We start from the raw sequence: 26,830 nt of genomic DNA, 5'->3' as shown, positions 1-26,830 counted from the left end.
CCATAAAATTTCTCCTACCCTATTTTTACACAGTAATCATACAAAGACAAATTATTTAGTGAAAATTGTTCTTTGTTCTAATAGATTCTAAAGTACATTCAGAATTAGGATATGTCTAAACCATGCTTAGTTTTAGCATATTTTATTGTAATTATAAACATCAAAAAATAAATTTACCTAACCTCTTACCTGATTAAAACACAATATTTACAAATGAGTATTAGAATGGAAATTTTGAAAAGGAAACCAAATGTGGCAATGATGAGATTTGGGAAGATTACTTGAACAATAATATGTAAAATGTCTCAGTGGCAACACTGGTGGCATACCTGTTATTAAAATAATGTAGAGTTCAAGTGCAAGGTAAAAATATATTAGAATCGGTTGATTGAAGTTGCATACAAAGCAAAAGAATTTGGTATGTAGAGGACCCCCCAGAAAGAAGATTAATACCCTTCTCATGTATATTTTATTTATATACATATGCATGTATGTGTGTATATATATGTATACATGACAAATTATTTGATTAAAATATCCCCCATAAAGCAACTATTTATTTGTTATTTAGTAGTGACACATATTTCTTATATGAAGAATATTGATAATACTAAGCTAAAACAAAAACTGTAAACTTAATGAAAAAGAAAAGTAGACCAATATTACTTATAAATATGGATATAAAGGTTCTAGATAAAATATTATAAATTGTCTCCAACAGAACACTAATAGGTTGCATTGTAACCAAGTAGGATTTGTTCTAAGAATGCAAAAATAATTCAACATTAAGAAAACTGGAAGTAATGAAATTTATCTAAAGAGAACACCAGCATAAAGAATTTTAGATATTTTTAAAAATATAAAGTCAGAAATAGAAAAAAAGAAACCTCAACTTGATAATGTGCTATCTTATAGAAAATTAGAGAACCCCATACAGTAAATGTAAAGTTTAGTGGTGAAAGCAAAATTGTATAGTATCTCTACTATACTCAGTATGTATGAGAGATCATAAGGAATTCCATAAGAAAACAAAAAGGGGCATTATTATTTGAACTGGGGTGACAGAACTATAGGTAGTTTTTCTACCCTAAAAAAGATAAAATTTGCTGCAACAAAGAAAGTAGTAAGAATGTTAGAAACTGGTAAGTGCTGCTGAGAAAGGACCCTATGCCTGCCCCTTGTGATGAAGGAGAAGTGATCAATAGAACTACTCCAGATAAACTTAGAGACATGATAGTAGAAAAGGCCTGTGTCCCATCTCATGCCTAGGGATCTGATAGGAGGTAAGTGTTCACATGTTACCAGGGCACAGGAGAGTAGAGTAAAAATGGCTATCTGGGGGTGCCGCGGCAAACGGAACTATTACAATTTCAGAAATTCCCATGGAACCCAGTGGAGAAATAGGAACAAACATGTTCCCATGTGGCTGAGACTGGATTGATTGCAAATACCACTGAAAGCCAGCAGATCATCTCAGCAGATATTGTATGGAGAGGTAATAACCAAAAACAAGTATCCTCCTGCTGATGTCATGACTCTATGTAAGCCACTGGAACTTAAAGATGTCTCTGGATCAAGTGATAAATGTCTATATCAACTGAGTTTACCATGAATTTGAGTAGTCTAAACTATTTGTTTTTCTTAATCACTTCTTTCCTAGTCCCAAAATTTACATCTGTAAACTTTTATAAACAGATTTTATGAGGAAAAAGTAGCAATTTATTTGAATTCCTAGGCTATCTCTAGGGCTGCACAGATGCTTATTTCTCACTGGGGAGTGTATTGCCTACTCCCCTTTACAATTTTTGTTTAAAAGAAGAACATGCATTTTGTCATATAAGTCAGATAGTTGTATATTTTCCTTGAATTTCATGAAATAATTTGGATAACAAAATTTCACAAGTGTGATGTTTCAAATTACACTGGTAAGATTAATTTAATTATTTGCATTTGTATGCTGCAACAAGCTAACTCGTTCAGGCGAGTATATAATCATTACCATTTCTAACATCATGACCGTCAACATTTATAAAGCACAACCATTGTGCTTTATAAACATTGTCTTATTTAATCCTCACATCACTATCATATTTCATAAAATATACAATGCCATCAATTGTGAGCTGCATCATCACTTTTTGTGTCACTAAAGGAAATGCTTCCAATCACTGCTAAAATGTCCAATGCTAAAATGTCATAAGCTGTAAAATGGTAAAATACATCCAAATTTTAGAGATATTGAAATGCAAAAAAGGGCATGTAAAATCAATCTGATACAACTACTCCATAAATCCAAAGATGCTTTCATAATTGCTTCATAAATTGTAATTGTCCTGGGGGAAAAATTATTGAATGCACACACACACACACACACACACACACACACACACACACACACATACATACACAATTTGGGAATTTATGAGATGATATGCAGTACTTTGGTCTAGTTACCTTTCCAGTTATCTGGTAAATAGATTATTCTGTATATGATGACACTGTAGGCCTCTGTCGTTTTGCCACCCATTTTCTACTCATTTTTCTTCTATTAACAGAACCCTCATTTTGCTTTGGAAGATCCAAGTTGGGGTAATTAGATGCACTCAACTTGGAATTGAAAGGATGAATGACCAACGCCAAAAAGACCTACCATCATAACATCCAGAAGAGACTGACAGTTTCTTCATCCCACATATTAACAGCTGCCTTCAACCTGTCATTTCTAAGCTCAACGATTCAATGATTTTTTTTTTCTAATATTTTGTGAACTACCTTTTCCATTCCAAACAATTGCCTGCTTCACTTACTTGCAGCTAATGAACCCTGAATGAAACCTACCATGACAGCCAAATGATCTTTGATATAACATGATTCCATGGCCATTTAGATATTATAGCACTAGGGCAAACATTGAGATGAAAACAGCAAATCTAATTAACCTGGAAACTTGTAAACATGAATCTATCAGTTTGCTTTAACTTTTAGTTAATTAATTGGTTAATTAAAATTTCAATTTTTAGATTTTGAGTATTTTGTAGATAATTTTAGGCATCCTTAGCAGAAAAAAACATCATCTGCCAGCTTTCAAAAATGCAGGTTTTATCCCCAATCTACTGAATCAGTATCTGGATTTTTTTACAGGTCATCATTTAAAAAAGAATAAAGCTTGAGAAACATTGCTTTCATTTTTTCTTGAATTGAATACCTGAAACAGAACTCTGTTAACACAAATAGAGGTCTTTCTCAAAGATACTATACCTATCACAGTGAGAGAAATCTGTGATTATTGTAAAGTGCATGTGGAAAACCTACAACTTTTTAAAGTGTCTAACAAGTATTCAATTAAAAATGTCTCGTCTGTACACATTTTTAATCATAAAATCTTCTTACTCTTAAGCTCATGAATAATATATGTTATACATTATATATTATAAATTCAAAATATTGAGCATTTTTAATTAATTTCTTTTTAAAGTCCACCATGAATATTCATTCTCATTATGAAATCCCACAATGATAAAAATAAATATAGCAAAAAGTTGTAAGTCCTCTGCACACTGCCTACCCCAGTGATTTCTCATCTCTCTTCAGAGTTAATTTATTATATGCTCTTTCTGGTATTTTTCTATTTATGTGTATGTGTATATATACATTGTGTTTGCATTTACATGTTGTTATAGACATATATATAAATGAATGTTCTATATTTGATTTTAACCAAAAGGCCGAGAAGTGATTAGATAGATGAATGTTCTAAATATAAGTTTATATACAGAGATTAAAATGAATATAGATAGAATGTGTGAATCTATGAAATGGGTCATAAAATTTTCTTGTGAAGAAACAATGCTGTCTTTACTTTTTTTATACTTGAACTCTGCATGAATCTCCATTTTTCCCAATAATGAAAATTTTGTGGGTTTTCATGATTAATTGTGGGCATAGGCAAATTTCTTAACATTTGAACAAAGAACTGGGCACTCTTTCTTTTAAAAATAGGCTTTAAGTGAAGTAAATGAAGATTAGAAATAATATATATAACTTCTAGAAAACAAATGACTATGTATATAAATACAACTGACACTGTCAGCTTATAATGGTTCAGTTATTTGAATTTTAATTGTTTTTTTATTTGTACTTTCACAAATAGTGAGGTACTATTGTAAGTAATATAGTTAATGAAGTTGTATCTGAGAAAAGATTGTTTGAAAACTTAATATTTATAAAGGTTCTTTAATTTTTCTCCAGCAACTTATATTATACTTTCAGATGAAGAGTCAGTTAATAAGGACCCGTTGCTTATTTCTTTGATTTCTGTCTAACTTCTATTTCTGGTTATTAATATTTTTCTGTAACACCCTTCATTTATCTACTTTCCATTATACTAGCTTTGCAGTAAAAAATGTTTATAAACAAAGATCACAATATGTAATAATGTAATCATGTGTCATTGGATACACCTTTTTATAAAATAAAAAATATACATATTTTTATTTTGTAATAGGCATTAAAATCTTGTAACCTACTTGATTAAGATTAAAGATTTTAAGAATTTGTTTACTATGCTAGTCTTTTTATGAAAAATATATTGAGTATGGACTTACATTTTCTATAAAATATTGGCAAGATCACAACACATGTATACACTTATGAGACCAAAGTGTATACACTTATGAGACCAAAGTATGTATTTATGAAACTAATTTGCACATCATTAGTAGCTGTATCTCAATTTGATAGAGATAAAATCTATAAAAATAGCAATCAATCTTCAATAAAATTTTGTCATGAAAACGGAGGTACAGTAAAGGATAAAGTATTAAGTTAAAAGAGCAATGAAAATACATTAGCACTCTTATTGGAAGAGGATATTATAGTTTACCTTTCCTTTTGCTGTATAATCATAATCTCTGAATTTGAAAGAGCCTACAGGTTTAAATAAAATTTTATTTCCTTCCTAAGATGAACATTTTAAAGAAAAAGAATATTTTGGCTTCACCTTTATAAATAGCTCTTACTACTTACAAAGTTTTGAGGTATTTTTAAAATTTTTTGCAAAGAAATCCTCACAAATAAAGTATAAGCAAACAAACAATACCTTCCAAACCAGATGGGTTTACCTAAATCCTAAGAGCTTTAATTAAGCCAAACCTCAAAGTATTATCAATTTGACTGAGATGTTTTGAATAACTGAATATGAAACAGTAACATTTGTATGAAACCCTATAATATTAAAGATAGTAAAAAAAATCAAATATTCAGTGAGTACAATGAAAAGTGACTTATAGTCACCTGTACAATTGTAACCTGAGAAATGTGTGAGTGATGTGGTGTGTAGCATATATAGTTTAGTTGTGTTTGTAAGGGTGTACTTTATAGAGTAAAACTCAGTAATATTGCAATTTTGTTATCAGGTTCCATTTTGAATTAACAATAAGCAACAAATTAACATTTATACTTATTTGAATGTAAGACCACTATGTTTGTTACATGGTACACAGAGAAAGGAGCCTCCATTGGTTTTCATCTTAATGAGTTTTGACTCATGTACACCTGTTTCTCATTACCCAGTAAGAGAATTCTGGAAACTCTGAAGGATAGGGGGTGAACAAAAGCCAGTCAAAATCTAAAAGGAGGGTGGCAACTGTTCCACAGATTCACAAAATGTCTCACAATTATAAAGGAGACAGCATCAGTACAGAATTATTCCATACTCAATGTGAATTGTGAAATGAACTGCTGTGCTTGAGAGCACTTCAAGTATTAAAAATATTCTGTCAATAAATAAGCACAAATGTTTAAGTGTTAAGCACAAAAATAAAAGAATCCAAAGCAATTTTTTCAAGTATCATTCTGACATCTTTTAGGAGCCCTTTGCACAAGCACATTTAACTTTTACGTTTCCAATTTAAATTCTAAATTGGCCGTTTTTTCCCTTACAAGTTATTAAATTCCAGTAGACACAGAAAATTACATTAAAATGACCAAATAACTCTTTTAGCCAGGTAGGTAAATTCAGATACTTCACCTCTCTCCCTATGAATCTTAATATAATTTTAAGTATTATTTATTGAATTCCTATTGTGAGCCAGCCACTATTGTAAGTACTTAACAGGCATTATCTCATACATTTTCACAACACTATAATATAACTATAATTATTTTTAAAATGAGAGAAATGAAAGAACAATAAAAAAAAATTAGATTACCCAAGGCCTCAGAGCTGTTAAGCAACACACCCAGAGTAGTAAGTAAAATCTGTTAATTTTAAAACTTACACTATTAACGACTATACCTCTGTATAACGGTATTTACTCAATTGCTGATAACTTAGGTATTTCAAGAACACATTCCAAAATTTTATTATTTGTAGGAAATAAACCAAAGTTCTTCTCATGACTTTTCAAACTACTTACTTATTCTTGGAAAAACCCAATTTTTATTTTTTGAGACTACTAAAAGGAACAATAAGATCTACTTTTCAGTGATTTTGTAAGAAATGAAAGAGTTAAGACATGTGAGAACATTTTAAATGTGTAAAGTGTTATAAAAATTGTATGTAATTGCCATATATTAAGTGCTCCCATGGTACTGAAAATAGTTATTGGTTTAAAAGTTTTTTATGACTTAAGACCTTAATAGCAATAATGAAAAATCCTTGCCTGTTTGAGGAGACAAACTATAATAATGTGGGGACAAGAGTGACTATTTTAAATACTAATCTGCCATGTAACTTCTGACTAACCACAAGTTGAGGAATGCCTCCAAAATCTCTAGTTAACGTGTTACTCTTTATGTAGGAATACTTATTCATTGTAAGTTTCCTCCAAAGCAACCTTGTTGTTCCAGAAATCATAGGTTGATGCCCATAACCACCTACACATCCCTTTCAGAGCACACGTGCTTTTCCCTCCTAGATTTAAGCCCTGGTCTGGGGGGTTGCAGTGCGGAGATCTACCAGTCTTGAAGCCCTCCAAGACCACGAGTCTGTCTGTAAGATTCCTCTGGTAAATCACTCAAACCAACACACTGGATTTGTCTGCCTCCTTCTTTGTTTTCTAGCTCCTTCTGCACTTGGGGGTTACTTTACATATACAGCCCTTTCATGGAACAAATAGAGACAGATTATTATACTGAACACTAATCGCAGAAGTCTTCCTTGAAATCTGGAGGCTTTTCCAAAAGTCAGAGCAGATGAATGTATATGGCAATAAGTATAATGGCGAGGAGTGTGGATTTACAAGGGCTTAGTCATTCCTGGGTATGGATTAGGTCAGTTTTCTGATAGCACCTATTTCTGGCCTCATTATATATACATGTAGTGATAAATTATAATGATCTAAAAACTGATGTCTTCTCTTAGAAGTATCTATATATCCTATAAAGGCTCCAAGTGACATCCTGATGCAGTTTTTATATCTCAATTATCCCTTAGAGCAGGATTTGAAAACTCAATACTCAAGTGACATGCAAAACAGACCAGCTACAGAGATTGCAGAGATATAAGCTTCAGCTCATGTTTGACGTTAAAGAATGTGGACCTACTCTTGCCAGGTTTTCTGATTTTAAGAAACAGCGGGAATTGGATCTTTGAATAAACCACGCCCAATTTTGTTTTAAATGGTAGAAACTAACTCAAAGCAAGACAAGCTAGCTGGACAAAGTAATTCTATTTGTGGGATTCATTTTGTAGTCTACTGATTCATTATCTCTAAATTAGACTTTTATAGTACATTCCTTATATCATTCTCTGCAAAGTAGTCTCATTATCATTTGATACTTATTATCATGTATTTCTTCTCATTGAAAGCAAACTTGAAGCACATTTTCAAGAAGGCTTAGTTAAGCAGCTATTCCCAGTTACTACTGTCAAATGAATCCCTTATTTCTGGTAGAAGTACCAGTTTTTATATTCTGTGCTGAACTTATGCTGCATTAGAGACTGTGTCTCCACTGCAGCCAGATTACAGTGTATGGATATCACTAGAATTTTGCAAGTCAAAGGCGTAGGTGCTTTGCTGGAAAGAACTTCAGTTAAATACAGGACCTAGAGATGCTCAAGAGTACCTGGCCACTGCGGTTGTGGACAGTGATACTTGTTTTCACAAGTTTCTATAACAAAGCTGGGGACTCTCTGGCAATTGTGTAGACCAAATGTCTGTGCTCAGTGGGATCTTCTTACTAAATCTGGAATGGTGCAGGACCAGCTTCTCTCTGAACTCTCTGCTGTTTGGACGAAGGGAGGCAAGATGGTGCACTTCCGGGTTCTTCTTCACGACCAACTCTTCCCGCGCCCGCGAAAATGCAGCCGGCGCCCGGGACGGTGCAGATCAACTGTGCATGCGCCAGGTGACGTCAATCCGAAGAGACCAAGATTTACCTAGTCGCACCTGCGGAACGCCCCCCGACACGCCCGTGCCCCGCCTATTGCCCTCCCACTCCTAGAAAAGCGCTCTAGGCCCAGGTCCCACGAGGACTTCCCAGCTTCCCACTGCTGTCGGGACTGTCGGAACTCCGTCCGAGAGCTTCATGGGGGACTCTGTCGGCCCTCTTTGCCAGAGGCCAACAGACCTCCTCCCCACACCTTAGGTGACCAAAATAAACTTGCAGTTTTGCTCCTGGCCTTTGCCTACTCGCTGGTTCTTTTGTGCTCGCTCTGGTGGTCTTAGAAAAACAAGTCATCTGCCACAAAGTGACCTCTCTTGCAATAGAACTCACACTGTATGCCTCTGTTGAAATGACTTGTGAGGAGGTGTGGAAAAGAAAATAAACCATATGCAATCCTGGGCTCCATAGATATAAAACTGTGATGTAATTTCAGTGTTGGTATCAAGTGATCAAACAATGTTAACAAACTTTTCCACCCTTGATTTTGGCTCTAAGATAGTAACTCTGTCATTGACTTAGTTTTCAAACTATAGGTCATACACTCATTTTTTCACTCGTGGGTCTTCATGAAAAGATTGAAACAAGTTCTAGTGGAATTTTGATTAACATCTCTGTGTGGAATTTCCCAGTAGGAGCTGGAAGAGGAGCAAAAAAGAAAACAGAAATATAGTACCTTGAACCCAAGGTCACCTCTATTAATTTTCTAATTTCCACCTTGGAAGGTCTGTGCAGATTTTACCATAATGCCCTTTGAAGCCCTTTGAAGAAGTCTTGATTCTGTTTTTGTTACAAAGATCTTACTAGTGTTGAAGTTTCAAGACGCTAAGCCAGCATCCCAAGTTCTACAATGCTTGATTTCTTTTTTTTTCTGAAGGTTAGGATACATTAATTAGTTTTGGCAAGAGATACGTTAAACAATTCTGAGTTTGAAAACTATGAGCATAGTCCCACTCTCAAGGGGAAGCTAAAAAACTGATTTGAAAGATGGCACACCTGTTAATTCAAAATCTGTTTACCCTTCAACACACAACTAGAGTCTCTAGTTGTAAAACCACAATTTCCTTTAAACAATTAGTAAAACTAAATGACCACCCAAACAGAGTGCCTAAAAGTAAATTGTAATTTATCATCAGCAACTCATGGATTAGAAAAATACTATTTCAACATAATTTTTCTGGCTTTTCAAATTACCTTACCAAGTTCAAAAACTTTAGTTTCCTGTTGATGCAGAGTGAGCAGAAGGCAGTAAAGCAATCTTGCCGTAATTCTTGTGTATGCCTTTGTATACCTGTGTTTAAATCGAGAACACATAGTTGTCAGATTTTTAATTCCATTTTGGGAAAAAGACATTGTTGTCTTTAAGATAACTATCAAACTTTGAAAATCAAATATATAAATTATTAATAAACCACTGCCACTATTTTTAATTTCTAAATTGAAAACTCAATGTTTTTATCAGGTAAAATTTCCTTTCAAGGTGTCTTGGAAAAATAGGTATGGGCCATTTTAAGTTCTATTTTTGTTAGTGTGTCAGCTCTGTTTGTATTAATAACTCAAATCTATATTTTATCTCTTAACATAAGAACCAAGGGAGCATGAAACCTAGAATAAATTCTCCGAGGTACTTCTAGGTCACACCAGAATATCAATACTGTACTTCTTGGTTTGAATTCAGTATCTTATTTTTCTTATACAGCCTTAATATAATCTTTTTAAAAAAATATACAGTCAAAGAAAAATGCCCTTATATTTGTTTATATTACATAACCTATAAACAAATATATGAAAATACAATGATGTTTTCCAAAGTCTGTTTATAGAACACTAGTTCTGTTATAAGATGTTAGGAAGGGAATAAAATTAATGAAAGAGAATTCATAATGCATAGTACTACATTAAAGCCTCTGGGAAGTTTTGCAATGAATCAATCTTGTGCTTTCTTTACCAATTACTTCTGATTAAATGACAAATTATGTGACTGCTTTTTGAGTATGTATACAGTATGACATGGAATCAATGATTTATAATTGAGGAAAAACTGAAGGCCAAATAATTATTTACTTGATGGAAAAGATGCAGATAAAATAGTGTTTTCTAAAACTTTTGAAATATGAGTAGAAGTTCAGAATCAACATTTAAAGTGTCTGTGTCTGTGTGTGGGAAAGGGTGCTACTTTTTTTAGCACTCAGGCATTTGTTTGTATGAAAAAATCCCAAATATAGTTCATAAGGCAGGGAGAGAAGGAAGTAAGATCGTTTTTTCTTTGTAGGGAATTGAAATACTGAAAATAAGAGAGAGAGGATTGAACAAATGGAGTTTCAAGGAAAATTCATGTAGATAAATTATTCCTTCTGAGAGGTAAGAAGGTAAAGAAAACCAGTTTAAAAATTTTAAAATGACCACTTAATATTTTTTAATAAGTATTTTTAACTACAAATAATATACATTATATTTTTTTGAGTGGGGAAAGGAGTAGGACAAAATGTCAGAAAAGGGAACTATGTCAAAAAAGGTTAAAAGATACAGGCAGACATTTGAAAGACTAGTAAAGGAGAGGTGCTTGGAAAAGATAGAGTGAGACAAAAAGAGGAAGGGTTCTAGAGGCAGTGAGCAATTTCTATGGTTCTAAAATGTATGTAAACTGCCATGGTTACAGGCTATTAAACAGTTGAACCATTAACTTGGGGAAAAAAACCTCCCATAAGATTTCTTTGAAATGGTAATTAGCCAGTTAAGCTTCCTCTGCAGAGCTTCACTTGCCCTTTGTTCTTAATTTTCATAGAAAAATCTTTGAATGAGGCAGATACCAAAAGCACAGTAGGGAAAAAGGTATTTTTGTTGTTGTTTCCCAGGCAGTAGCTAGAGAACTCTGAAATCAAGTTAAGGATGAAAATCTTATTTTGAGAAAATTCAAGAATGATAAATAAAATAAAAAGAAAAAAATATTCAAAAGTGGAAATAAAGGACGCCAGAATGAAAGTCTACTAAGAAATAGGAATCGGTTGCAGGAATGAATTTTGAGAAAAGGCTCTACCCCTCCTATTCATATTTATTCATATTCTTCCCTGAGCAAACCTTTGGTTCCTGGCAAAGCATGTGATCTTAGGCAAAGTTCCTAAATTCTTTGTGCATCTATTTTCTCAACTTTTACTTAGAATACGAATAGTCGCCAAATGAGGCGGATCTTCTTACTCTAAATTATGTTTGCTTTTTTCCATGTCCCTATCAAGTCCTTTTCCCATTTGTCCTTGAATTAACAAGGACAAATTTCCCATTTATCTATGCCATCCTCATGGAGTTCACATCTCACTTTTCCAAAATATAAAAATCATTTTCCTTTTCCTCTATCTTGTGTGTATACTGCATGAACTAGGACTGATTGCACACATGTCTTAATGATATTGGCTTGTCTCACTGCAGAAATTGCCTTTGCAAAAATTATAACAATGAAAAAATTATAAAAGTGAAAGAGCTGATCTGACTCTGATCTAACTAACTTAATTCTACCTTTAACCTCCAAACTGCCTTTGGTCATTCCTGGGCATTGGCCAAGCTAACTCTGGGAGAAATTTTCTTTATATTTTAAATGACAATAGCCCTTTATAAAAGCTAAACTGCCTTGAAAAAGCTAACCAGAGGTCACCAGGTAAGGAGGGTGATAGGAACCTGAATTCTCACTCTCTCTCGAAAATGTGGACATAGTTAAATTATTACCAGCCATTATTCCAGAGGTCACAATATTTTCAGCTTACCCAGTTCACTATTGTAGGACCCAAGACTGACCTTTTAGATGTCCTTTCAGGCTTTTGCATTTCTGACAACCTGATGGCTCCACCAAGACCCATGACTCTTATCTCAACTGTTCCTGTGGTCCCCACTCAGAATCCGACTCAGCACATCAGGACCATTTTCCACACATCTATGATTGCATCCCCAACCAATCAGTGACACTCATTCTCCTAGGCACCTGCCCTCCAAACTATCCTTGAAAAACCCTAACGTCTGAATTTTGTGGGAGATTGATTTGAGTAATAACTTCATCTCCCATGTGGCGTGGCCAGCCTTGCATCAATTAAACTCTCTTTATTGCAGTGCCATGGTTTCCATGAATTGGTTTTGTCTGTACAGTGGGCAGGAAGAACCCACTGGATGATTACAAATTTAAAGGTTTGTCTGGGATAGCCCTTGTGGCTACCTGCCTGCAGTTTGGCAGCCCTTCACTGGTGACAGATTCCGAGGCCAGCCTGTTCGGGGAAGTCAGGGACCCCGAACACAGGGACCAGCTGAAGCCATAGCAGAAGAACATGAAGTGTGAAGAATTCAGGGACATTTATCCCTTCCCCAATCAATACTCTTGTGATTTCCTATGCCTGTCTTTACTTTAATCTCTTAATCTCGTCATCTTTGTAAGCTGAGGATGAATGTCGCCTCAGGACCCTGTGATGATTGCATTAACTGCACAAATTGTTTGTAGAGTATGTGTATTTGAACAATATGAAATCTGGGCACCTTAAGAACAGGATAACAGCGATTTTCAAGGAACAAGGGAGATAACTTTAAAGTCTGACTGTCTGTGGGCCAGGCGGAACAGAGCCATATTTCTCTTATTACCGAAAACGGGTAAGATAAATATCGCTGAATTCTTTCCCCAGTTAAATATCCTTAATATTTATTAAGGAATATTAATAATTAACAGCCCTGGGAAAAGAACGCATTCCCAGAGGAGGCCTCTGAATGGCCGATCTGGGGATGTCTGCCTCATGCAGATGTAAATAGGGATGAAACATGCCCTAGTCTCCTGCAATGCCCCCAGGCTTGCTAGGATTAGGACATTCCAGCCTGGCAAATTCTAGTCAGACTGGTTCTCTGCTCTTGAACCTTGTTTATCAATGACAATGCATGCACAGCTGGACATGGAAGTTCATTAGTGATTCTAGTTTCGCTCTGACCTTGTGACCTCCTGCCTTGTGATCTTTTGCTGCCCTTAAAGCATGTGATCTCTGTGATCCACACCCTATTTGTGTACTCCCTCCCCTTTGAAAATTGCTAATAAAAACTTGCTGGTTTTATGGTTCAGGAGCAACATGGAACCTGCCAACATGTGATGTCTCTCCCAGACACCCAGCCTTAAAATTTCTCTCTTTTGCACTCCTTCCCTTTATTTCTCAGACCAGCTGACACTTAGGGAAATAGAAAACCCACGAGAAATATCGGGGGCTCAATTTCCCCCAATACCAGCCCAAGCAGCCCCCTAGTTCTCTTGGACTAAGGGCTGTCTTTGGCACTGTCTCTATAGGTGGGGCACTGTTGAACCATAGTGCATAGACCCAACTACTATGAAGAAATAGTCCAGGAAGCATCTTGTAACTTGGTTTGACCAGTATTCCCAGTACTGCCAAGATACCCTTTCTTCTCCTGTTCCGTTGGCCTATCTAGAGGTACTGTAACCCTGTCATAGGGACTGGCTGATTCTGTATCTCTGCCATGGGGACTGTTCCGCTCTCCCTGGACTGTTGAAAGAGTCTCAGTTCGAGGAGATTTCTCCCCAATTGAATGGAGAATAGGGAACCTGTTAAGAGGCTCTTCTATTTTGGAATCTGGTCTGGAATCTTGGTTTGCATCCTAATTTGGTTGATCCCATTTGGTAAGCCCTGAAGGAAGTTCAACAGGTCTAACTTAGGGTGACCATATACTCTTCCATTTTACCCAGAGAACACCTGTTGAAACTTCTGGTCAGAGGCTATGCCCCTCCACTTTGAGTGAATCAAAGATGACAAGGGCCAATGGATCAAAATTTGAGCCTTAACAGGTAAATACTTGGACACTGAGTGGGGTACCTGGTGACTGTGTTTTGTCATATGTGTTTTGTTCTGGCTGAAATAAGAAATATTAATCAGTTCCCACATACAGCCTGTTGGGCTGCATCTTGCAAAATTGAGAGGCTTTTGCTTATGATTCCATGAAACAGGAAAGGATTTTTTTTTTTTATAATGTAGCTGGGCCCCCACATCTATGGTACAGTGAGTACAGTCACCAAAGCATTCAGAAAAAGGAAACCCAGAAACCTGGCATGCTAGCTAAAGGGTAAGAATTTCTTACAAGTCGGGGTTCTGGTCTCTCATTATCTGTGCAAACTGGATGAATGAATGCTAAAAGTCATTGTTTGTCTTCCCTACAAGGTTTTGATTAACAGGAAAAAGGATTTGTGAGACTAGTCTTAGGCTGTAGTGAATCTGGTGTATTTTGTGCTATACATTTGTCTTTCTGTGTTGTTCTGTCATGGAGAGGGATACCACAGGATAGAATGCAGCCCTAGGACTCCTATAAGACCACTGCTCAAGTGAGTGAATTACAAATTTCGCTGTGGGTCCCTGAAACAAAAAACAAAACCAAATGAGATTTCCCTTTTATCTTGTTTTATATCCTTGAAAACTTGAGTTTGTAATCATGTAGGGGTACTCTCTGTTGGTCTCTGCCATCCAGAGAGCAGGAATTTTGAGGTTCATGTCATGGCTAGTATTGAGAATTCTCTTGGCAGTTAAAAATCCCTTGTATACTCAAAAATGGCTGCTCTACACTCCTTCTGGGAAGAGTAATGGTAAATGCCAATGGTATAGCTCAGCAGCTATACCTTTGCCCTGTTATGATGGCAGCCGACATTCTATTCACAGTTTAGAAAATGAGTCTGTATTAGTCTGTTATACACGTTGCTGATAAAGACATTCCCAAAACTGGGCAATTTACAAAAGAAAGAGGTTTAATTGACTTACATTTCCACATGGCTGTGGAGGCCTCACAATCATTGTGAAAGGCAAGAAAGAGCAAGTCACCTCTTACATGGATGTCAGAAGACAAAGAAAAAGCTTGTGCAGGGAAACTCACCCTTATAATACCATCAGATCTTATAAGACCCACCTACCACCAGGAGGGGAAGACCTGGCCCCATGATCCAGTTACCTCCCACAGGGCTCCTCTCACAATATGTGAGAATTCAAGATGAGATTTTGGTGGAGACACAGTCAAACCATATCAGAGTCCTTTCAGATTTAGTACTTCTGAGACTTTTGCCATTTATTCATTATATTTTCCCCCATGAACAGCTTTTGATTTCCTGTCCCAAATTTTCCTTTCTCTGAGCTACCTTTGGGGCAATTCTAAATCTTGTTAAAACCACTTGCCATCTCTTTGAAAGTATCTCCTATACCTCTAGTCATAACCTTAATGAAAGCTTAAAACTGTTTTCACCTAGGAGCTTATCTTTGGTAAAGTTAAAAACCAGAAATATCAGCTGTTTGTCCTAGCTAAACTCTGATAATAAAGTAGCTTAAAGGATTTTTTTGCGAGCTCTTTACTTAAAAATAAAATTAATTAAGGCTGATATTTGAGCCATATGTGTAAAGATATTGGCATAAAGCCCCCATTCTCTCACTGTAAAAACTTCTCAGTCAACTGAATTCTGTTTTTCAGTTTCCTTGTCTGTCCCTCCTTTCTCTTGTATCTAATGTTTTTGAAATTTGGGGGGACCAACAATTATTTTACATTATGAGAAAATTTAATTTTCATGTATAATAGTTATATAAGAGATACACTTTTTAAACGTGCTAATAGCAATTACTTACAGTGAGTGATTATTACTACAGGGTGATACTCCTTTTTTGTGCATTTAAATGAAAAAAAGCATTCCATTAGACACCTAGAATGTATGGTGTGGGGAATGGGCTGACTACAGAGTGGGCTAATTGGTGTTTGTTTGCCCAGCAGCCTTAGGGAAATGTCCTTACAATCAAATACACCATGGAAGTATTGCACTCTCTTGTTCCATGGAATCTGCCTCTTTTGAGGACACAGGATTAGATATATAAATGGGATCCTTGATTTTGGAGATCTGTTTTGCCTTCCAGCTGTGCCTGCTTATTAAGCCCTGGTAATTGCATGCTTTCCTGGCTCTGTTCCTTAAAAGGTTCCACCCTAAAACCAATAATCCAATCAAGAAACAGATCTTTAACAATATATCCACGTGTAACAATATATCCATATGTCTGCTTTTCCTGGCCATCTGAAGGGAACTTTTACTCATGTCATTTTAAAATAAAAAGTGAACTCTCTATTTTGTTTCACTTAAGAATTATCCCTTTAAACATGCAAATTTGGAATTGCCTGGCTATTGTTTAGGGCAGGGAAAAGGTAATAAAGAAATTGAAAGTCTAAAATGAGAAAGAGGAACTTAAAAACTGGCAAATGAAGAATCTTATCACCCTACCAGATCTGCTTCTGTCTATATTTATATGTGTTGTATGTGTGATATTTCACTACCAAAATATATGAAGGAGCTCTAATTAATTGGCTTAAAAAATTACATGTGTGAGCAAGTTGGCTAAAATTAAATGTGTATTATTTAGTTTTTCCACAAATTGAACATTAAAATAAGAACACACTGATGCAAGGCAAGAATCTATACCTATGTTTCTGAATAACAGGGTTTTTAAAAGCATTAAATCTGCTCTTTAACAAGAAATTGTAAAGGCTTATAGAAGGTTTATGAAAATCTTATCTTACGTTCAAACTGACTGAGATTGAATAGACTTGTTTATAAGATGTTATTAAGAATTGAGTTTAACTAATGGTACACTAATGTGAAGGTAAAATTAAGCTTTCTCTTTTAAGCAATATGTTCACGTAATATTAAAAGATAGTAAAAGGTTTTTATTAATTTGCTTTTCAAATACACTACAGAAGAAAGAAGAGACAGATTTAGTGGCTTCATGCTGTCTTTACTGGGTCTCGTATTTTGGAAAGCTGAGTCTTCCCTGTGTCCACAAGTAATGCTTTTTTGCCTTTTAAAAATTTCAGATTATCATTTTGGACTTATAGAGACCTGGATTCTGTTTTGTGATAGTAAGTGTTTAAACCTTTGATATTTGACAAACTTTCTAAAATCAAATTCTTAATTCTTTTTTTGACCTCACTAATTTTTTAAGTACTATGTCCCTTGAGGTCAAAAGGAGACATATTAAGCTTATTTAGCATATTAAAATTATGCAGGAAGCATTGTCAAATATAAAAATGATGTTTAACTTTCTTTGAGTTATATTCATATAAATATGTTATTAGTATGTGTTCCAAAATTACATAAGATTCCTATAATTCTATCTCAGTGTATGTTATCAGTAATAATTTTGATTGCTATCTTAAATGATTATGTGCCACAGAGATTACAAGATTTCTTTTTTCATTAGCATCTTTACCTGTGGATGTCTCAAGACTTTGGTCATCCACAGTCAATTATGTCTTATTTTGATCCGTTTCAAAAGGAGGTTTATTATCAATTATAGGATTCTGGCAGGAACTCTTGAATGCAGGTATCTAATAACTTTGGAGATTGTGCTATTGAAATAGAGAGAGAGAAAAAAACACAACACCAGGACTCTTCTAGAAAGCCAATGTATTCATAAGGACTGCTGGCCTAATATCAGGCAAAATAATGGTTAATTGCATTGACTGAACTCTTTATGAGTTGTTGCTTACACATTACTGATTATTTTGGTTTTGGTTTTCAAAGTCAAGAAATCTTTTTTCTTTTTAGCTATTTATACCTTTTAATAATTGAGTAAAGTATTTGAGGAAAGTTTGGTGCATATTTATTTATCTCTATCTGATTTCTACAGAATTTGAAAATCATTTGTGAGTATTCCTAACTTATGGCAAGATATTTATTTGCAAAAGTAAAGTAAGAATCTGTTTTCTTTTGTAACAGGACAGAATTAGAGGCCTTGGTTATTTTACCAAGACTTTGACTGGAATGACATGCTTTCAAATATAAGCAGATTGCTTTAAGGAATCAAAGTTGACTTACAGAGCTGACAATAGCCCCTTAGGAACTTGATCTTATACCCTGTCTATGCAGATACTGTACAGAGATCCTGACCCATGCTAAGTAAAGAATGTCACCTTCTGATAGGCCCAGGAACCCCAAGTTATCTTGGGACCTCCAGAGGAGAGGAATTTATCTAATTCATGTAAGTATTGTTGGCATAAATATACCCATGGCTGGGCTTAAGGCTTTAAAGAGTCTAATATAAAATTTCTTATGAAAAAAAAGTTCCAGCAAAGCCAATTAAAAAAAAAAAAAGCCTATGTGACAAATAATTATTCTTTCTTCATTTCATGCAAATAATCAGGCCAAGTATAACAAGATTATAACTTACTATGCAAATTTTTTTTCTATTACAGTTTGTCTTTAGTAAAAGCATGGATTGGAGAGAGAGAAAAATTATGTTTGGAAGTATACTTGTTAGATTCTAGTTTTATCTGTTGTTTTTGAGTATTTATTATTTTCTGGAATTTGGACTGAATCCTCAATTCTTTCTGGGCCAGAAGTTCCCAAACTAATGCTTTCAAATTTTTCTTTCATTTTGCTGACTTGGACTAATGAAATTACTGTTACCTTTTTCCCCAGGCCCTGTAAAATGAAGCTCATTCCTTGTAATACAGATGAAAAAAAAGTGTCAGATTGCCACTGCCTTCCTCCTCTAGAAAGATGCTTTGAGTCTATCATCTGGAAAAATGTATGCCCAGTATTAACTATTGTTTTTCTTCTATTTCCATAGAAATGCATCTTATTAAAAATCTATTTGCCTTCACTCCATAGAGAGCCCATCTGCAATGCTACCTCCCAGAATGGGACAAAACTGTTTAATTGAACTGATCTAGTCTCAGAACTAAAAACAGAATAAAAAATATGGGATGTAACATTTAAACTTACTATTTCCTGTTTATCTCAATTTTTCTTTCAAACAACCTCTAGCCCAAATCTCAACCTACTAGTGACCCCAAGTCAGATTGGTTCTTGGGGCTATTCATCAGGATCCCTCAGGGCTTCAGATCAATTCTACAAGGATGTCTAAAACTAGGTCTTTCACTCATTATATTAGCACTCATTGTCTTATAGTCTGACTATTAATCCTCAACCAGGCACCCATAAATATACACAGACAGTTATGAAGCAGTTTCACTCCTCTTACCCTGGAGACAACCCCTATCCCAAATATTTCCCTGTCAGCAGGAAGAAGTTAGAACAGTGATTGGCCTTTTCCCATCTCCATAGCTCATACCTTAAAAATAATGTGTGGTGAACACCCACAGAGGAATTAAAACTGTCGCTGCAAAAGTTGTAATAGTGAGAAAACTATGACAGTGAGAGACCTGATCTAACAAACTCGATCTTGCCTTTGACCTCCAAACTGCCCTTGGTTATTCCAGGACATGAACCAATCTAACTATGAGAGAAATTTATAGTTTAAATGATAATAGCCCTTCCAAAGACTAAACTACCTTTGTAAAACTAAGGCTACTAGACTAGAAGGAGAAAGGACTGAATTCTGCTAATAATAGTAGTTAAATGATCACCAGCCATTATTTCAGAGGCCACAAGGTTTGCAACATCCTTTATAATTCCTGCAAATAACATCACTTTTGTGGAACCTAAGATTGGCCTTTGGAGATATCTTTTCAGACTTTTGTATTTCTGATGACCAGATGACCCCACCTAGACCAGCAACTCCTCTGATGGCCCCCATTTAGAAGTAGACACGGTGCACAAAGACCAATTTCCACATCCCTAGGACAACATTCTTAACCAGTTAGCAGCACCCATTTCTGTTGGGAAAAGCTGAGTGTTAGGAGAAGCTGAGGCAGGGCTTGCATGTCTGACATAATGTAAAAGAGCCTTGGAACATATCCATGGTCCAGGGTCTAAAACCCTTTGTGGCCTTTAGAACACCAAGCTCTGTGATAAAGGGTGGAAGGCTACCCTGATGCCCCATAATCTAAGCCCAGAACATAAAATCCCTCGTGGTTTGTATAGAATCCAGGGCTCGTGGTTCTGGAATGTGTCTAGACTTACTGGCTCCTTGCTCCTTGGTCCTCGGTCCTTGCTCTCCCAGGATTGATTGTATCTTGAGTTAAAAGAACCTGCTCTCCATTATCCCAAGTAGCAGAACATGTTCCTTACAAATGCTAAACCATTACAGCTGCAAACCATGTACCTGCCCTTTTGACCCCCACATTTTCACCACCTGTTTCTTTGTTGGATTACCAATAAATAGCACGGGCTCCCAGAGCTCCGGGCCTTCGCAGCCTCCACAATTGCGATGGCCCCCTCATCCCAGCTTTCTCTTTCAAACTGTCTTTTTCTCAATCCTTTGACTCCACTAGACCTTGTTACCCCCATGAGCTGGTGTTGGGTCTGATTGTCCCAGCACATTTCCTTAGTCCCCTGCCTGCCAAACTATCCTTGAAAAAATGGTAGCCTCCAATAGTTCCAGGGAGGCTGATTTGAGTAATAATAAAATTCTAGTCATTAGTTTAGCTAGCTCTCCATGTATTAAACTATTTCTCTACTGAAATTTCTCTGTCTTGATAAATCAGCTCTATCTGGGCAATGGGCAAAAAGATTTCATTTACAAAAGTATAAATCTCCTTTCTCCAATTAGTGTATAAATGCTTTAAAGTTAGCTAGAATGTTTTATGTTCCTTCAAATAAGCAGATATAAGAAATAACTGTGAGAAGGATCTTAACCCATTTTCTATCAAGGGTGATTGAAGATAAAATATAATCTTCTGCCTCTTTACTCAGTAGTACTCATTTAAGTTAATATGTATAGTTATATAATTCAAAAAGTGTTAAAGTTGTGTTACACGAATCGTATGGGAGGTCATTGGTTGGGGCTAAACTCTTGCACTAGGCCCAGCAGACCAGACCAAATCAAAATGAAGATATTTATGCTAAATGGCACATAATCTGAATGCCACAAAACTGAAGCTTTAAGGAAGCAGATAGCTCCCCAAACAGACCAATATCCTGTTTTCTGAAAACAGGAGATTCTGGTTTACCTGAGTCAGTGTAATAAGGAAGTCTCCTCTGCTTTAACCTTTCAAAAAGGTAACCTGAAGTAGCCTGATGTTAACCAGTCAGACATTTTTCAATTGTTCTGTTTTCTTGTTCCCACCTTATAAAATCCACAGTTCTGTTATTGCCCAGAGGAAGCTCACAGCCTGTTTTGTAGAATGGAGGCTTCATGATAATAATGAATAAAAGCCAACTAAATATGTAACTAAATTCCTTGTAATTTTGTCATTTGATAGTTCTGGTGACAAAGACCCAAAGAAAACTGCTGGTGACTCTCAAGACCCCATGAGAAATGCAGAAGAGGGCTCCTGTCTTCCTCATAGAGCCCTGAAGGCTGTAAGTCCCTCTCAGGACAGAATCTGCCCTTTTTGCATTGAGTCCCCGGATCTTTTTGGCTTTCAAATCCAGGGTTAGTTTTTGCTATGAGAGAGAGCATTACCTTAGGGTGAGTACCAAGGGTTAGTTTGTTCTGTGAGGGAGTACAAAGCTTTGAGTTTTTGTGGTGGCTAACAAGTCACTGGCAAGAGCTGCAGTTTTCAAGGTAACTGACAGCAGTTGCAGTAAGAGGGTATCACTGTGGGAGTGTGAACTCTGGCTTTTACAATTCGCAGGAATTTGGGTTCCATACTCTTGGCTTCTTTTTCTTACTTAGGGGGAATCATTGGCTAAATTGGTTAAAGGGAACTCGGAGCCAAAGTCATAACTTGACTAGCGGACACAGTTCAGGCCCTTAAAAGCTGTTAGAGCAACCCACCACCAAAAAGTGGGATTACTGTGAAAAGATAAATGAACACTGAACACGATAGCAACTGCCAGCATCAAGAAAACGTTCATGCAAGAAGGTGCACTGTGAAAGCATTTATAAACCCAACTTTGTAGCATTTCTCTCTTGGGCTTTTTTTCTGGGCTCCGACAGAGCCCAGATTCAACATAAAAATGGGATTTTTAATTTCTAGAACTGAGTACTCGACCTTCTGAGTATGCCTGCATTTCACAATGTGTATATGTATTAGGCCCTGGAAGCTGCAAATACTTACCAAAATGGTAAAGTCTTACTAAAGGTAACTTAGAATTGTGATCACCATGTGGAACATACCAAATGAACAACACTGTACTTCAAAAAGTGCATTTAAAAATGAGGGGTTAAAAATTGGGCCCATCCAGGGATGTCTGTTGACATGCAGAAACTTCTACTAAGATTTCAAAAATTTGTATTGCCTCTTTTAAATGCTTTGCAAAAGAAAACTTGAAAAGCTTAAGCAACTAATTGGTAAGACAAAAATTGAATCTACCAACCTTTGCACTTAGTTGCTATGCCCGTAGAACGTAAAGTGTTTATCAAGTAGGTTTGTTTTTTTTCGGTACTATCCATGCTGAGTTCAGGCATAGAAAATGCTTTGTCAGCTCTATTTGTTAATGGGCTCCACCAAGAAATCGCTAATCCAGTTAACAAAAGCTAAATTGAAGACCTACCTATCTAATTGAGTACATCCTTCTAAAATCTGTGACTGCTTTATAATTTTGTGTGTGTGTGTGTGAGACAAAAATCTTGCTGTTATTCTGACTGGCCTCAAACTCCTGAGCTCAAGCAACCTTCCAACTTCAGCCTCTGGAGTAGCTTGGATTACAATAACATAACACTATGTCTGGCTTTTTTTTTTTTTTTTTTTTTTGTTGAGACAGAGTCTTACTCTGTCACCCAGGCTGGCATGTAATGACACAATCTCGGCTCACTGCTGCAACCTCTGCCTCCCAGTTTCAAGCAAGTCTTCTGCCTCAGCCTCCCAAGTAGCTGGGACTACAGGTACATGCCACCACACCCAGCTAATTTTTGTATTTTTTAGTAGAGATGGGGTTTCACTATATTGGTCAGGCTGGCATTGAACTCCTGACCTCGTGATCCCCTCACCTCGACCTCCCAAAGTGCTGGGATTACAGGCGTGAGCCACTGCACCCGGCCTTAACTTTCATTTCGATCCTTTGTCTCATCAAACTGACGTATCTGAACCTAAGTCTCCTTCCTGTGAGGGCTGTCCTAGAGAAGGACTATCCTGATAAGGCCCATCAGGGCAGGGCTAGAGTTTATAGCCACTTTCCAGACAGAAACCTCAAGACCAAACTAAAGGAAAATGCATTATATCGAATTTTAGTAAAAATTAGAAATTCTGTCCACAGATGAACTTAGACATTCAGATTCAATATTCTACAGCCTCTATAAAACTGACTCCTAATAATATGTAACATGTCCTAAACTGTCTTGAAAAATATACATGCATTCTTTCTGCATGCCTGTTAGGTATAAAATTTTCAGTTAAATTTATACTTCCAAAGGGATAACTCTTAAGGTTCCCTGGCTAAGAATTGCTTAGGACAATGGTAGAGGTAATTGAAAGACTGATAATCAAAAGGGGAAAGGAAACTTTGGAAACTGATAAATATCTTAATGAAAGCCGTAAAACCTGTTTTTTGTCTGTATGTTTATGTCTGCATATGTAAGTATGTTAGGTACATAAGATATTTTTCGAACTCAGCTGATGTTGCCAAAATTTGTAAAGGACTCTATTTAACTGGCTTAGAAAAAGAGTGCTTAAATAAATCAAGTATTCTCTCAAATAGAAACTAACGCAAGTGACTTAGTTCATGTGATCTCTGGTAGTCTTTGGTAAATAAAGCTAGTTATAAGATTATTGATAAAATACAAACAGAAATGTCTTCAAAATTGTCAGCATTAATTCAAAGGCAAACAAGCTTTTTTTTTTTTTAAAACTAGACTTATTAGTCAAACAAGTTTATCTCCTAGATGTTTAAGCTTATAAAACTATAAATCCAACTTAAGAGCAGAATGCATGATGAAAATAAATTGGTTCATGTCAGTCATGGAAGTAAAAAAGAGGAAAAAACTTAGTTTCATTGCCACTGTGATATTTTTGATACTTACCTGATTTGTCAAAAATAATTGAAGATAATGGCCAACTATGTTTTCCATGAGTAATACCAACACAATTAAGATCAAGTAAATTAGGTGATTGTAAATAGAACAAAAATTTCTAAAGAAACTTTTTGTATCATTATAAAATTCTTTTTCAGTAACTATAAATCTTAAAAGCTATATTATGGTGGATTATTTATTTATTTAATGAGACATGGTTTTACACTCTTGCCCAAGCTGCAGTGCAGTGGTGCAATCACAGCTCACCACAGCCTCGAATTCTTGGGATCAACCAATCCTCACACCTCAGCTTCCAACTAGCTAGGACTACAGGCAGTAGCCAACATACCTTGCTAATTTGTGTATGTAAGTGCGGAGACAGGGTCTTGTTATGTTGCCAGGCTGCTCTTGAACTCCTGGCCTTAAGCAGTCATCACACCTCAGTCTATGAAAATGCTGGAATTATAGGTATTGGCTACTGCACCTGACTTTTAAAGTTATATTATGTTAAATTAAGTAATAGGTATTTGTGAAATGTCAGAATCATTTCTAAGTTAAAATACTGAAACATACTGAGGAGAGGCTTAAAGCATAGGCATTTTGGGATTTTGTTTTTCTATGGCATAAAGAAGCTAAATATATTCAGGTCTGTTCACAAACATGAAAAAAACTGTTATGAGAAAACATGTTTCTAAAAATCATGAAATAGTTCTAATCTACAAAATGCTAACATAAAACATTTCAAAATTGCCTACTTCTAGGTCCTCAGTAGAATTTAACTTTACTAACACAGAAAAATTCTTGTTTACATATGATAATTAAAACTAGAAATGATAAAGGAAACAACTTATGCAAAGAAAGAAAGATGTATTTTTGGTAAGTAAACCTTACACGAATGATGAAATTATGTGGGTTCTGTTAAGAGAAAATAATTTTTGTCCTAAAGTACAATGACTGGTTATTTCATTACGAGAAAAAGGAAAATTAAAGGACATTGAAGGGATATAAGAAGGTTATAGAAGATTTGTGGAAGGTGCATCTTATGGCAGAAAGTTTGTGTGATCAAGCTGGCTAAAATTTGAAGAGAATTAAAGTTCTAAAAATTAAGCATTAATTCCAAAATGAGACTGACACAAAACTAGAATTTGGTCCTCTGTTAAAACAAGAAGGTTTTGTTGGATTCTTGATCTGCTCTTAAGAGGAAATAGGCAATTCTCCTAGAAAACGGATTCTATGTTTTATCAAGATGATTCTGTGCTTCAGGTTGTTGTTCAGTAGGTCTTTGATTACTTAAGAAAATAGGGTCCTCTCTATTAAAGAGGTAAAGCTTTATTTACAACTATGTAACTTTGCATTTTAAAGTCTTGTTAGTTGTTTTATTGTTATTGTTTTAGAGACAAGGTCTCTGTCACCCAGGTTGGAGTACAGTGATGTGAATTAAATTCACTGTAGACTTCACCTCCTGTGCTCAAAAAAATCCTCCTGCTTTAGCCTCCCGAATAACTGGGACAACAGGGATGCACTATCACTAATGGCTAATTAAAAAAAAAATTTCATAGTCAGGGTCCCACCACGTGACCCAGGCTGGTCTCAAACTACTGGGCTCAAGTGATCCTCCTGCCTTGGCTTCCCAAAGTGCAGTATTACAGATATGAGCCACCATGCCTGACCTTGTAATTGTTAGTCTGATTAATCACTATTTCACAGTGACCTGTGATCCTATTTAATCAAGGGTTTTACATGTTTAATATTATGAACTTCCAAAAATCAAATTCCAAATTGTCTTTTTGATTTTGAATTAACTTTGGAATTTTTAGGTTGGGCCCCTGGAAAGTTTTGGATAATGTGTTTCTCGAACAAGAGAAATGTTAAAATAATTCCACTTTCTTAATATGTTAAATTATATGGGAACCATTGTCAAATAATCAATGCTAAACCTTCAAGTTATGAGTATGTTATAGGTATGGGTTTTTCAAAATTGAGATTTCCAGAAAGCTGTTATGTCATAATTTTTTTTTGTTAAAATGCCATATACCACAAAAATATTTCCTTCTAAATTGCTGGTTACAATTAAATCTCATATTTTTAACCATGAACATTGTCTTTGTCCTCCACAATTATTTTGAGTCTTCTCTAAAAACATTTGCAATAAGCTAGAGTTCAAAATTATCTTTTTCAAGGAGATTTATGGTAAAAACTTTGACAAGTACTTTGGAATACAGATTTCTTACAGCTTTAATATCATTCCATTGGATTAAGAATTTCTAGAACTCTAGTGAAGAGACTGATAGTTTCATGAAACTGCTAACCAACACGAAGCAAAACAAAAATTTATTGCATGTAACCAGATGATCTGAAAAGGGTCATGATTTTATGACTTTTTATGTCAGTTTTTTTGGTTCAACTGTTTTCCAAATTTAAAGAAAGCTTTTTTTCTCTTGTAAGCTATCCATAGCTTTCAGCAATTGGGTAAAGTACACTTTTGTGAACAAAAATGCAAGAATTTATTTCTTCCTACCTGATCCCCTCTAAAATTCAGAAACCACTCATGAGTATTATGTTTTTATGGTAACATAGTTATTTGCCTTGCTTGATAAGAATCTACT

Source organism: Colobus angolensis, unplaced genomic scaffold, assembly GCF_000951035.1.
Source record: "Colobus angolensis palliatus isolate OR3802 unplaced genomic scaffold, Cang.pa_1.0 Scaffold259, whole genome shotgun sequence".
Classification (NCBI taxonomy): Eukaryota; Metazoa; Chordata; class Mammalia; order Primates; family Cercopithecidae; genus Colobus; species Colobus angolensis.
This window is presented reverse-complemented; position numbering follows the sequence as displayed.